Here is a 14,961-nt window from a genome sequence, read left to right on the forward strand (position 1 = left end):
ATTTCAGTGTGGCTTGTCCTCATGTTTGTTGAGTAGCACATTGGCAGACCAGGTTATTAACCTAAATTCAGCTGCCTGATTATCATGATGACTAGTCTGCAGTGAATAGTATCTAACCTAGTAATTGCATGTTTTTAATGTTTCGTTTGATAGCGGTATTATGTTACTGGTAGACTTAATCATTTTAATGGAAACGGAATAAAAATTGATACATGAGAAATGAATAACAGTTACTTTGACTTAATATTGATGTGTTATTATTCTGTTCATTGCTGTGAATATGCACTATTTACTTCAATGTTTAGAAAACATGGTAATTTTTAAAAATTGATTTTATGAAATGTTAGCAGTGAAATTAATTCTTACATAAATATTATCTACTTTTAGATCTTTCATTTCTGGGTTGTTGATTTGTAGATGTAGCTCATGGGTTAGTTTTAATGTCTTTTGTTTTTCTTTCTCTTTCATTTCCTTTGGCAAACAGGCAGTCCAAGTAAGCTATGTCTTATTTTGCTTAATAAAAAGGTCCTGTGTTAGGAATATCAGTTTCATCAGTCTGACATAGTGACAGGTAAATACAAACACTGATGTCATAGCTGATCTGTCTTTGTCTATGCAAATTGTCTGATACGAAGTGAACACCTGGGCAACATCATTTGGATGTTGATATTTCTCCCGGATCTAACAGAACAATGTCTGTCTCCTTTATCTCTGCTGCTTTGAGACTTATACTTTTCATTTCACAGTTCATGTTTTCTTCCACTTCCCAAACTGTAAAGCATATTTATTTGTGCTCTCAATAAATTGTGTAACCCATTCAAGGCAAACGACAAGGGTCTTTTCTTTGGCTGGACCAATCACTTGTTTTACAGAAGACATTGTCATATTTTAGACTTGGTTCGCCATATGTTATTAAAGAATATATTCTGCATCACTTGCATAAACATGCTTCCTCCTGTAACTGCATATAACTTCATGAATCAGGAACGGTTGCAGGATGCCAGGACCTTTTTATTAGGACAGAACTTTGTGTACCGTTTCTTAGATGCACCAGCTTACCTCATATAGCTCTGCCATGTTTGTGTACTAGACAGCTCTCGGCAGTATACAAGTGAATATATTTCCGTAACACATACAGTTCTGTTGTTCGTCTAAACCTACTGTTTTCATGTCTTTCATTCATCCCCTGATCAAACCTGGAATATAATCCTCATTCTTCCATTTTTCTGTCAGAGTGTTTATTCACTACCGGTGAGTGTGCCCTTACTGCATGCTACTGCTTCCTCGTAACATGTAACCAGCTGTTCTCTCCTCTCAGGAACTTCTCCTCCTGAACAGTAGTTCTTCTGTAATTGACATTTGTAACTTGGCTCTCTTGAACAGTTCCCATGGATCCAAGATTCCAGGGCTTTTTGTTGATTTGTCAGTAGAAGCTTTTGTGTGCAAGTAATGTTTTTTTCATGTAGAATGTTTCTACTTTTTTATGTCAAATGGCTTCTTTGACAAGGGTTTGTTCAGTGACATCACCTTGTACAACTCTAGGTTGGGTTTTTCAAAACAAATTATGTGTTTCTTTATCCAGTTTTCATAATCATTATTGATTCTTTGTTTTGAACAATTCTGTCTTCATTATATCCACCAACATTTAGATCAATATGGTTAAGTTGTCCTTTGAAGCAGAATCTTTCTTTTGAACATCATTTATTCAAGGGAGATAATATTCCATAGTGAAACACTTTAGGGAATTTCAAACTTGGCAAAGTATTAACATTTTGTTGAAGCATGATGGCATTAAGTCAGCTTAGTTTCTTCCATTTTGTTTGTTGTGTGATTAGAAGTAGTTGCTTTGATGAAGATGATCGGTTCCTCCCCTACCCATGCCGGGCTCCTCATCAATGGCTGCACCTAGTCCTATATACATAGGTGGTCATCTTTCCACTTTCCATGCTGAATCCAGCTTTCGTTTTTCTGTGTAATCATGAAATCACTTTCTTGTATAGATGTTTGCTTAATGTATCCATTGCTCAGTGGTCAGCAGTGGTCAGTGTTTATGCAGTGTCCAGTGCATGGTTTGATGTGTGCAAGCATGTACCATGGAGTTGCCTGGTCCAGTAGTCATGGATCACTTCTACAAACACAGAGAATGTGAAAGCACATGTGCATACAGACATTTTATTCGCTACTAATGTAGTTCATTTTTCTGAGTTGCGGTGGGGTAGCCTAGTGGTTAAAGTGTTCACTTGTCATGCCGAAGACCCGGGTTCGATTCCCCACATGGGTTCAATGTGTGAAGCCCATTTCTGGTGTCCCCTGCCATCATATTGCTGGAATATTGCTGAAAGCAGCATAAAACTCAACTCACTCACTTACTCACTCATTTTTCTGACTCCCTTGGAATTAGTGACATCTGTGATGCTGTAGTTTTTAAGATGGTGCTATGTGATGTTTCTGTATGTGAGACTCCTCATAATCTAACCACTTCACAGAGTCACTTTCTGATGTAACACCTGGTAGAACATATATGGACTTATGGATTACCATTTTGTCTTTGTCCTTTAACACTTACAGTAGTTTATTGTTCATTCTTCTGCACCACCGCATGACCAGATAATGCTTTCACAATAACCCAGTGTACCAAGTTCCTCTTGCTTGTGAGAAACACAGATGTTTGGATCCGATGGACACAATGCCTGTTGAGAATGAATATTGCTTTATGATGAACCATAAGGAAGGATAGCGTTACGGTTGTTCACTCTTTCATCATATCCACAACATTGTCGTCTAGTGTATGTGATGTTATTTTCTCACTCAGACATTGTCTTGAAGTAATGTATATATTAAAAGTAGAAGTCTTGTAAATTGGAATATGAATGTTTACCAGCTGTTGCAAAAAATTACAATAATATGCTAACAATGTTTGTGAATAGAACATGCTGAATATGTACGTCACAGGTTAAATAATGCTTGGTTGCTCTAACATGATATCTGTTCATGCTTCTGGAATAGAAGGAAATGACAAAAGGGAGACAACTCTTTTAGGTCTGTTGGTTGGATAGGCGCCATGAGAAAAACTGTTGTAGGTTGACTTGAGTGGTGCTTGTTGTTGATGTTGTGTTAGTTTGGTTGTTGAATTGTTGTACATGTTCCAGTGGGCGACTTCCGCCTCAATCTCATGGTCTAGTTGACTCCCCACTTCCAGCGGTACAAGTCCGAGGGCGGGTACATCGCGGTGGAGTTCCTCCCAATTACACTGGCATAGTTCCCTTCACCGGGACGCTACTGGCATCGACAGGTAACACACCTGGCCACATCACTTGTGTGATCTACAGCTTTGACATGACACAGTGGTGTTGATTTTTCCTTATCCTGACTCATGCTTTTTTGCTTGTCTTCTTCTTCTAACATAGTGGAACACTTGTATCTCCCTAATTGAAGCTCCCTTCAATGTAAAATCACTAATTATTAGTACTCAGCACGAAGTTACCTCCCTTCCACAAGCTGAACGAGGGCCACCTCCACCCATGTGCCTCACTCTTCCTTCTTCGCCCAGTGAGCTGGACGAGAGCACCTGTGTCTCCGACACACTATATCCTTTGATTATATTTAGTTAGTTACCCTCGTGATAGACATCTATAGAGGTTTAGCTAGTATCCTTCAACAATTATATATTGATATTTAGTCGTGTTTCTACTGTTTATTCACGGACGCGGTTTGTTTCAGTGGATTACGCTGATAAAAATTCTGTTCTGTTGCAGATTACGCTTTTTATTCTGCTGCTGATCCGCGATTTAATATGCCCTAGTTGTACTCGCGCCATGTTCATTTTATTCACGCTGCAGTTGCGTACTAATTTATCCATTTCTGCCTTTAATAAATAATTACTTTGGCGCTTTGAGACGCCGCAGCAGATAGGTCGCTGCGATGCAGAGTCTAGCCATGACTGATACACCTGAACCCTCGCCAGTCTACTGCTGTTGGTCGACCCCCGCCCCCGCCTGGTGTTCCGCTTAGAGTGGTGGAGAGGCGTGGGACGAGTCCGCTTCCAAGAAGCGCCCTGCTTCCCCAGACATCCCATCGCCGCAGCCAAGACTAGAGTTTTTCTACTGCATCTCAACGCGAATTCTGAGGGGAAATCAACGGTCTACTTGAACTTTCTCAGCCGAGATTGTTCCCGCCGCGAGATTTGGGCCTGTATGATGATCAGCCGATCATCATACCTGATGTACATCAAAAGAATGACCGATGTCGGCAACAGTGATGTCAGCGCAGATCAACATGCAGCCTGATGTACCAACGCTGATATTCTATGATCTTCCTGAGGGTCCCGCCGCTAATAACACTCAACGCAGACTTCGCACCCCAGGGCAGCGCCGAATTCTGAGGGGAAATCAACGAAGTCTACTAGGACTTTTCAACCGAGATTGTTCCAGCCGCTGAACTGGCCTCTACGATGATCAGCTGATCATCATCCCCGACGACGCCACAAGAAGTTTAACCGGAGACAGCTACAGTGACATCAGCAGAGATCGCCATGCAGCCTGATGTTCTACACTGACGCCAGACGACTTCCTGAGGGTCCCGCCGCTAACATCGCAGAGAGGGCACCGACTAATTCGCCGCAGACCATCCCAGATGAACTGTTGCGCAAATCATGATCATGATGGAGGGCCACCACAGACTGGGAAGCAGCCAGCCCAAGGTCCCGAGCCTTCGAAGGTTCCAACGCAGACGACACCCCAGAGGCACCCCCATCAGCGTAGCAGCCACGACGAAGCCACCTTCGCTAAGGAAGTCGCAGACCACCTCCACGGCGACCCAGATGTACAGCTTCGCTAAGGCCTTCGCTGGGCGGATAGATCATCACCTTCCTCGCTTCATCCCTAGATGCGACTCAGACCGCCAGACCTCACGGAAGCCTTCAAGGTCAAATCGCCGCTCCCCAGGACCGACGCAGAGGAGGAAGGCCTTCGCGAAGGCCTTCGCTAAGGACACCTGACTACACGAGCTTCGCTGGCTATCAACATTCTCCTCACAGGTCTCCCGAAGGTCAACCCATAGACGCAGTTCACCAACACGATCTCCGCCGCTAACCGCTACCGATCTCCTCGCACACATCACCACGCCGATCGCCTCACAGGTCACCACACAAGTCTGCACACAAGTCTACAGTCAGGTCTCCCCGAAGGCCACCCGACATAGAGATAGAAATACACAGTCCACCATCAGAAGAGCATCAACCTCTCATCAGTGATGCTGGGATAGAAAATGATGGAGGCATCATTTTCTCAGACGCTGAGATAACGATATTGATGGTAAACAACCTAGATCTCTCTTCACCTTCCAAGAGTGGCAACTCGGGCGAGACATACCTGATAAAGGAAGACGAGGCAGACGCCATCACCTTACCTCCAATCGACTCGATTGCCGCGGTGCCACAGTATGTGGACACAGCCTACCATAAAGCCATAATAGTTCAAACGCCAGAGGCGTATGTTATTGGCATTAATAGATCTAGAACGATCAATGAGATTCTTATCACCAGATTTCGCGGACACCCACTTCTGAAGATGATAGGATGATCTACTCGCTCTACTTATGCAGAACCAGCAAGAACCACACCCTGTATGAAGCTAACGCCATATATTGATCGGTTTCTAGACACTTCGCTAAGGAAGTCCCAGGCCACCTCCGCCAAGGAGCTAGAGCCTCACCAGTTACAAGGGACGCCACGGAGGAGTAGCGCTTCACCGAACCCCACATATTGCTGAGTGCGGCGCGAAAACAATACACTCACTCACTCACCCTGTTGAACACAGAGGTCGTCATGGGCAAGCCATATATTATATATATACTGATCGGGCTCTGACTCAATACCTTCGCAAGGTCGCTAAGGCTAAGTGGCTCCAAGTCTACCTCACACAGGAAATCTAGATTGATACTTCGAGAGCTTCACAAATCTCCGGCAAGGCCCACCGAGGAATTCTCCTCCAAGGTCTCCATATATTAGCCACTGGCCATATATAGCTACTCGCCAGTCCGTTTCAAGACATCGCATAAGTTGTCTATCAACTGTATGCCATATGCCGCCTATAAGCCTACGCTAAGACAATTGCACAGGCTATTTACAACACAGAACGCCGCTATATTAATTAATCAACGACGCTGCATAGATCTTCACAGAAATCAACCTTTTCCGTGATAGATTGCTAGAATATGCAATCCCGACTACGATACGATTATCTACATGCGACCATTACGCAGATCTGCAGACAATTCAATATCGAAATTGAACAGCAGCCTTGTTACAGCCAGTATAACTCATAATCGCCAAAGTTTCTGAGAAGAAATATGTACAACAAGTTCAGCTTTAATTCTACAATTATGACGATACATTCATGTATACAGTCTACAAGCTGACAACTTGCAAGTTTATTGTACCTTTATATAAGAAAGTCGGAATTATATTCAAAACTGAAGTTACTTTCACGACAGCCAGGAAAATAACCTACCCAGCATTAATATTACAGAGCTGCAGGGTATTTCGCATACCGAGGTTTCGCTTACCTTTAACCCTCAAACACGTGGTCACCGGGTAACTTCGAAGCTACGTGAAGACCGACGATTATGCTAATATCAACGACGGCAAGATTTTATACAAGGTTTTTCCTGCTACACCGGTGACATCACAGCTGGTATTCTACAGAATCAAAATGCCTTGTTCTGATTGGACCGCTGTTGGACAAACCACTCCACGAGAGGTCGATCTTAGTTCACAGGTCAACACTTACGCTACAAGTGACAACTATATATCAGTGAACGAAAGCAAGCCTCCTTACAGTCCAGTTAATCTGAACCTTCATGATTGGGCTGCTTTCTTCAGGTTAGAGACTCCCCTGTCAAGTTAGGACGAGGCACGGCAGTCAGGCAATTTTACATAAACTTCAACGAGGACAGACACACCTGGTTGTGCACCTACATCGCCAAGGACTTTCAGAGCTTAATAACCTAGACGACGGGATACAAGTGGATCTAAATCCACAGCGCCTCAGACTACAGCTGAATTTCATAATCAAGCTACTAACACAACTAGATGGTTAGTAAACCTACTTAAACTTTCTGATTGGAGAATTAAAACGGAAGTTTCACCCTCCAACTTGGGGATCTGAATATAGTGTTCCAACACCTCACAAGTGAGGTTTATGAACACGCCTGGATGACATACTTGGACTTCATGATAATGATGATTCTATCACGATGGCCAGCAAGAGCACTGTAAATTTATCTCCACCGAACCAAACAGAAGGGAATAATACAACAGATTATTTCCTCTATCATCAACTTACGAGAATGAAATCTCAATGCACTATATCTCCGCTTGATCAGAACTGTCATACTACGTGCATACAAGACGGATGGACCTAATCCGACCCTCCATGAGCTTTTAATACTCATGATATTAGAGCTTAACTTCTGCATTGATCTACACAATGTTATTTGAAATAATGGAGGGTTTATTTTCTGAGATCCGATATGGTGGTTGCCAACCATTATCTGAGAGATATCATCACCGAGGACGCCTCAGGTATCCACCAATTCGATCCCATGGTCCCTCGACAACAGTTGACAGTTCTCGAGAAGATAAGTCAATCTTACAGATTTCTACTTATCTTATAACAGTACTAAATAGCTACATGCTATATATAATTTGCTTAAGTTCTTTTATCATCACAGTACTATGATTATTACATCATACAATATATAAGTTAACAACTCTACAGAGTTGGTTATTATATATTTACCTTAACTTAATTATATCTTAAGCATAGTACTATACTCAGATTGTAAAAATATATAAGCCAACAAACTCTACAGAGTTTGGGCTATTATATAGGTAGCTTAAGCTTATTCATATCTTAAGCTCAGTACTATGTTTATATCATATAAGTATATTAGCTAACAAACTCTAAAGAGTTTTTGCTATTTGGCTTAAGTCTCATCATATCTTAAGCAATATGGTTACATTATAACATGTATTAGCTAACAAACTCTAACGGAGTTTTTGCTATATGTAACTTAAGCTTATTCATATCTTAAGCGCAGTACTATGTTTATATCATATAGGTATTTTAGCTATCAAAACTCTAAAAGAGTTTTTTGCTATTATATATTTGGCTTAAGTTTCATCATAATTTAAGCTTTATGGTTACATTATAACTTGTATTAGCTAACAAACTCTACGGAGTTTTTGCTATTATATATGTAGCTTAAGTTTCCTTCAAATCTTAAGCTCAATACTATGTTTATATCATATAAGTATATTAGCTAACAAACTCTACGGAGTTTTTGCTATTATATATGTAGCTTAAGGTTTCCTTCATAAACTCAATACTAGGTTTATATCATATAAGTATTTTAGCTAACAAACTCTAAAGGGTTTTTTGCTATTATACAATTAGCTTAAGTTTCATCATATCTTAAGCAGTATGGTTACATTATAAAATGTATTAGCTAACAAAACTCCACTGAGTTTTGCTATTATATATATAGCTTAAGTTTAATTATATCTTAAGCTCAGTACTATGGTTATAACATAAAAGTATATTAGTTAATAAACTCTAAGGAGTTTTTTTTGCTATATACATTTAGCTTAAGTCTAATCTTATCTTAAGCTTAGTACTATGGTTACATTATTAATCTATAAGCCAATAAACTCTACAGAGTTTTGGCTATTATATATGTAGCTTAAGTTAATTATATCTTAAGCACAGTACTATACTCATATTGTAAAAATATATTAGCTAACAAACTCTACAGAGTTTTGCTATTATATATGTAGCTAAAGCTTATTCATATCTAAAGCTCAGCATTATATCTATATCATATAAGTATATTAACTAACAAACTCTAAAGAGTTTTGCTATTATATAATTAGCTTAAGTTTAATCATATCTTAAGCTTAGTACTATGTTTATATCTTAAAGTATTTTAGCTAACAAACTCTAAGGAGTTTATACTAGCATATTAACAAGCTTAAGTCTATTAGTCTTAAGCATTGTATTAATGTTATATATACTTTATCATAATAAGTACATTGTAATAACCTTTATATGGCAGCTGATAAGTTAGCAGCAGGAATTCATCAGTTCAGTACCTTTATGAAGTTCCCATAGGGTTATTACAATCATCACAGTTCAAATCACTAATTATTAAAATCCAAAGTATTATATATTTCCCACCTCCCTTTCCGTCGGAGTCTACAAGCAAAAAGAGCATGAGTCAGGATAAGGAAAAATATGTAATTTTTAGAGTAAAATTGATATTTTATACTTATCCTGACTCATGAGGTAAGCCCTCCCATCCTCCCCACATAACACTTTGGATTTCCCTGTAAATTCAAATGTTGGGCTCAGTATATGAGGAGAGAGGAGGCACACATGGTGGAGGTGGCTCTCTGCTGCCTCAAGGCTTGTGGAAGGGAGGTAACTCGTGCTGAGTACTAATTAGTGATTTTACATTGAAGGGAGCTTCAATTAGGGAGATACAAGTGTTCCACTATGTTCGCAAGAAGAAGAAGACAAGCAAAAAGAGCATGAGTCAGGATAAGTATAAAATATCAATTTTACTCTAAAAATTACATTTTTTACTTTGCTGCAGGTTATATCCAGAACTGTTGGTAACAAGATGAACAGATTGTATCAACTGTTACCTGCTGCAGGTTTTATCCAGAACTGTTGGTAACGAGATGAACAGATTGTATCAACTGTTACTTTGCTACAGGTTATATCCAGAACTGTTGGTAACAAGCTGAACAGATTGTATCAACTGTTACTTTGCTACAGGTTATATCCAGAACTGTTGGTAGCGAGATGAACAGATTGTATCAACTGTTACTTTGCTACAGGTTATCTCCAGAACCGTTGGTAATGGAGATGAACAGATTGTATCAACTGTTACTTTGCTACAGGTTATATCCAGAACTGTTGGTAATGAGATGAACAGATTGTATCAACTGTTACTTTGCTGCAGGTTATATCCAGAACTGTTGGTAAGTAGCAGATGAACAGATTGTATCAACTGTTACTTTGCTGCAGGTTATATCAGAACTTTTGGTTATGAAATGAACAGATTGTATCAACTGTTACTTTGCTGCAGGTTATGTCCAGAACTGTTGGTAATGAGATGAACAGATTGTATCAACTGTTACTTTGCTACAGGTTATATCCAGAACTGTTGGTAACAAGATGAACAGATTATATCAACTGTTACTTTGCTGCAGGTTATATCCAGAACTGTTGGTAACAAGATGAACAGATTGTATCAACTGTTACCTGCTGCAGGTTTTATCCAGAACTTTTGGTAGCTCGAGATGAACAGATTGTATCAACTGTTACTTTGCTACAGGTTTTATCCAGAACTGTTGGTAAGCAGATGAACAGATTGTATCAACTGTTACTTTGCTCCAGGTTATATCCAGAACTTTTGGTTATGAAATGAACAGATTGTATCAACTGTTACTTTGCTGCAGGTTATATCCAGAACTGTTGGTAACTTGAGATGAACAGATTGTATCAACTGTTACTTTGCTGTAGGTTTTATCCAGAACTTTTGGTAATGAGGATGAACAGATTGTATCAACTGTTACTTTGCTACAGGTTATATCCAGAACTGTTGGTAACAAGCTGAACAGGTTGTATCAACTGTTACTTTGCTCCAGGTTATATCCAGAACCGTTGGTAATGAGATGAACAGATTGTATCAACTGTTACTTTGCTACAGGTTATATCCAGAACTGTTGGTAGCGAGATGAACAGATTGTATCAACTGTTACTTTGCTGCAGGTTATATCAAGAACTTTTTGGTTATGAAATGAACAGATTGTATCAACTGTTACTTTGCTGCAGGTTATATCCAGAACTTTTGGTAATGAGATGAACAGATTGTATCAACTGTTACTTTGCTACAGGTTATATCCAGAACTGTTGGTAGCGAGGATGAACAGATTGTATCAACTGTTACTTTGCTGCAGGTTTTATCCAGAACTTTTGGTAATGGGGATGAACAGATTGTATCAACTGTTACTTTGCTACAGGTTATATCAGAACTGTTGGTAGCGAGATGAACAGATTATATCAACTGTTACTTTGCTCCAGGTTATATCCAGAACCGTTGGTAATGAGATGAACAGATTGTATGAACTCATACTTTGCTACAGGTTATCTCCCAGAACCGTTGGTAATGAGATGAACAGATTGTATCAACTGTTACTTTGCTGCAGGTTATATCCAGAACTGTTGGTAGCGAGATGAACAGATTATATCAACTGTTACTTTGCTGCAGGTTATATCAAGAACTGTTGGTAGCGAGGATGAACAGATTGTATCAACTGTTACTTTGCTACAGGTTATATCCAGAACTGTTGGTAACAAGATGAACAGATTGTATCAACTGTTACTTTGCTGCAGGTTATATCCAGAACTGTTGGTAACAAGATGAACAGATTGTATCAACTGTTACCTGCTGCAAGTTTTATCCAGAACTTTTGGTAGCGAGATGAACAGATTGTATCAACTGTTACTTTGCTACAGGTTTTATCCAGAACTGTTGGTAGCGAGATGAACAGATTGTATCAACTGTTACTTTGCTCCAGGTTATATCCAGAACTTTTTGGTTATGAAATGAACAGATTGTATCAACTGTTACTTTGCTGCAGGTTATATCAGAACTGTTGGTAGCGAGATGAACAGATTGTATCAACTGTTACTTTGCTGTAGGTTTTATCAGAACTTTTGGTAATGAGGATGAACAGATTATATCAACTGTTACTTTGCTGCAGGTTATATCAAGAACTGTTGGTAGCAGGATGAACAGATTGTATCAACTGTTACTTTGCTACAGGTTATATCCAGAACTGTTGGTAACAAGATGAACAGATTGTATCAACTGTTACTTTGCTGCAGGTTATATCAGAACTGTTGGTAACAAGATGAACAGATTATCAACTGTTACCTGCTGCAGGTTTTATATCAGAACTGTTAGTAACGAGATGAACAGATTGTATCAACTGTTACTTTGCTACAGGTTATCTCCAGAACCGTTGGTAATGAGATGAACAGATTGTATCAACTGTTACTTTGCTACAGGTTATATCAGAACTGTTGGTAATGAGGATGAACAGATTGTATCAACTGTTACTTTGCTACAGGTTATATCAGAACTGTTGGTATGAGATGAACAGATTGTATCAACTGTTACTTTGCTGCAGGATATATCAGAACTTTGGTTATGAAAATGAACAGATTGTATCAACTGTTACTTTGCTGCAGGTTTTGTCCAGAACTTTTGGTAGCCGAGGATGAACAGATTGTATCAACTGTTACTTTGCTGTAGGTTTTGTCAGAACTGTTGGTAACAAGCTGAACAGATTGTATCAACTGTTACTTTGCTACAGGTTATCTCCAGAACTGTTGGTAACAAGATAAACAGATTGTATCAACTGTTACTTTGCTGCAAGGTTTTTGTCCAGAACTGTTGGTAATGAGGATGAACAGATTGTATCAACTGTTACTTTGCTACAGGTTATATCCAGAACTGTTGGTAGCGAGGATGAACAGATTGTATCAGCTGTTACTTTGCTACAGGTTATATCCAGAACTGTTGGTAGCGAGGATGAACAGATTATATCAACTGTTACTTTGCTGCAGGTTATATCAGAACTGTTGTAGTAACGAGGATGAACAGATTGTATCAACTGTTACTTTGCTGCAGGTTATATCCAGAACTGTTGGTAACGAGATGAACAGATTGTATCAACTGTTACTTTGCTGCAGGTTATATCCAGAACTGTTGGTAACGAGATGAACAGATTGTATCAACTCTTCTTGTCAAGAACGCCATCATTCAAGGGCACAGTGTCTGTGGCTGGGCACAGTTTGGGTGAGTTGTGTCCATCTGTGATAAGATCTGTGTCGTCTTTGTCCATGTGTCTGTCATATCTGTTCATCATCTGTGTCAATGCCTCTGTCTACATGACCTGGCATATGTTTCCATGTGCCTGTCATGTGTGTCAAAGAATGTCAATCATCTGTGTTATGTGTCTGTCATCTGTGTCCATCATCATGTGTCCATCGTCCATCATCTGTGTCTATGTGTCGCGTTCATCTGTGTCCATGTGTCCATCATCTATGTCTGTGCCCATCATCTGTGTCCATGTGTCCATCATCTGTGTCTGTGCCCATCATCTGTGTCCATGTGTCCATCATCTGTGTCTGTGCCCATCATCTATGTCCATGTGTCTATCATCTATGTCCATGTGTCCATCATCTGTGTCTGTGCCCATCATCTGTGTCCATGTGTCCATCTGTGTCTGTGCCCATCATCTGTGTCCATGTGTCCATCATCTGTGTCTGTGCCCATCATCTGTGTGTCCATGTGTCTATCATCTATGTCCATGTGTCTATCATCTATGTCCATCATCTGTGTCCATGTGTCTTTCATCTGTGTCCATCATCTGAGTCCATTCCTCTGTCTACACTCACTGGCGTCAGTGTTTGTGTTTCAACAGCTTTGTCCATGTGTTGAGTGTGTTGCTGTTTTGCAGGTTCGTCTATCCTGTTTGACCTCCTCCTGCACCAGAGATTGGAGGCTGGCGAGGAGACAAGTTTCAGCTTCGGAGGCCACATCAGGGGATCCCCAACCTTGACACACCAGAAACTGAAGAGGTATGTTTTAGACAAATACAAAGTGGGGTAAAAATAATGTGGTATTCTTATGATGTAGAGATGTAAGTTGTTGGAATAGTCAATTGCCGCTTTTTCAAAACATTTTTCATTTTGGTAATTATCAGACTTATGGTGTCTTGCCCATGTGTACATGATGCATTTGTAATGATGTAGGAACTAGATGCTTACTTCAATACCTTGTTTCCTGCACCAGGTCATCGGGGATGGAGTGGGATTCAGCAGATGGTTGGCACATGTTATGAATGCATGATATTTTTTACAACATGAGAATGAGTGAGTGAGCAGAAATGGGCTTCACACAGTGCACCCATGTGGGGAATCGAACCCAGGTCTTCAGCGTGATGGCCGAATGCTTTAACCACTTATCATATCCAACAGTTACAATGTCCTATCTTTATGTGTCACCAGAGTAGAAGGAATGTGATCCTGTGATGTCTCTATGTCTGGTCTCCTCATGTCTAATTGCAGTTGTCTCCCCTGATGTAAATGGTGAGGGAATGTCAAGGTAGTCTGACCCTTGAGGAACTTCTCTCCAAAGTTGGCCTTGAGGATAAACTGGGGTTGTTCAGCAGGAGCAGATAGACATGGAATCTCTGGTAGGTAGATTGGAGCACATAATAGTTGTTACGGGTTCATTGAATTGTTTACATAATAATGCTACTACTTAACTGAAATTTGCTACACTGAAAATAAAGGTGTTCAGAATGAGTGAGTGAGTTTAGTTTTGTGCCGCACTCAGCAATATTCCAGCTATATGGCCGGTCTGTAATAATCGAGTCTGGACCAGACAATCCAGTGATCAACAGCATGATACCCAATCTGGCAGCTATTGGGAACCGATGACATGTGTCCACCAAGTCAGCCGAGCCTGACCACCGATCCCGTTAGTCAGCCTATTACAACAAGCATGAATTAGCCTTTTGTGGCAAAGCATGGGTCCCTGAAGACCTATTCTTCCCTGGATCTTCACGGGTCAAAGGTATTACTGAAGAGTAATATACTGAAAGATATTCACATTCATTTACTTTCACATTCATTCCTCTGTACGTCATACAGCACATATGCCTTACATTTTAACTGGCATTAGAACTAGGATAGTTATCTGATATAGGTAGATATATCTCCAATAGGGGCCATGTTTCCTTCAGGCATCAGGAGCGGCAGGTAGATGATCATGACTCCCAGACATTTACATGGACTTACAGTAGTCACAGCACTAAGA

General features: G+C 40.1%; 1 protein-coding gene and 1 long non-coding RNA gene across 2 annotated transcripts in view; one reads left to right on the forward strand and one right to left on the reverse strand.

Moving 5' to 3' along the window:
• The window catches only part of LOC124284542 (phospholipase DDHD2-like), a 72,959-nt gene that overhangs the window by 8,248 nt on the left and 49,750 nt on the right, over nucleotides 1-14,961 (forward strand).
• Nucleotides 2,572-14,961, reverse strand: part of LOC124284557 — a 37,565-nt gene continuing 25,175 nt past the window's right edge. Inside the window, exon 3 of the long non-coding RNA XR_006900585.1 lies at nucleotides 2,572-2,851. This is a non-coding gene — a long non-coding RNA (uncharacterized LOC124284557). The remainder of the gene's footprint in view (nucleotides 2,852-14,961) is intronic.

This window comes from Haliotis rubra, unplaced genomic scaffold, assembly GCF_003918875.1.
Source record: "Haliotis rubra isolate DU_JTF1 unplaced genomic scaffold, ASM391887v1 Scf339, whole genome shotgun sequence".
Classification (NCBI taxonomy): Eukaryota; Metazoa; Mollusca; class Gastropoda; order Lepetellida; family Haliotidae; genus Haliotis; species Haliotis rubra.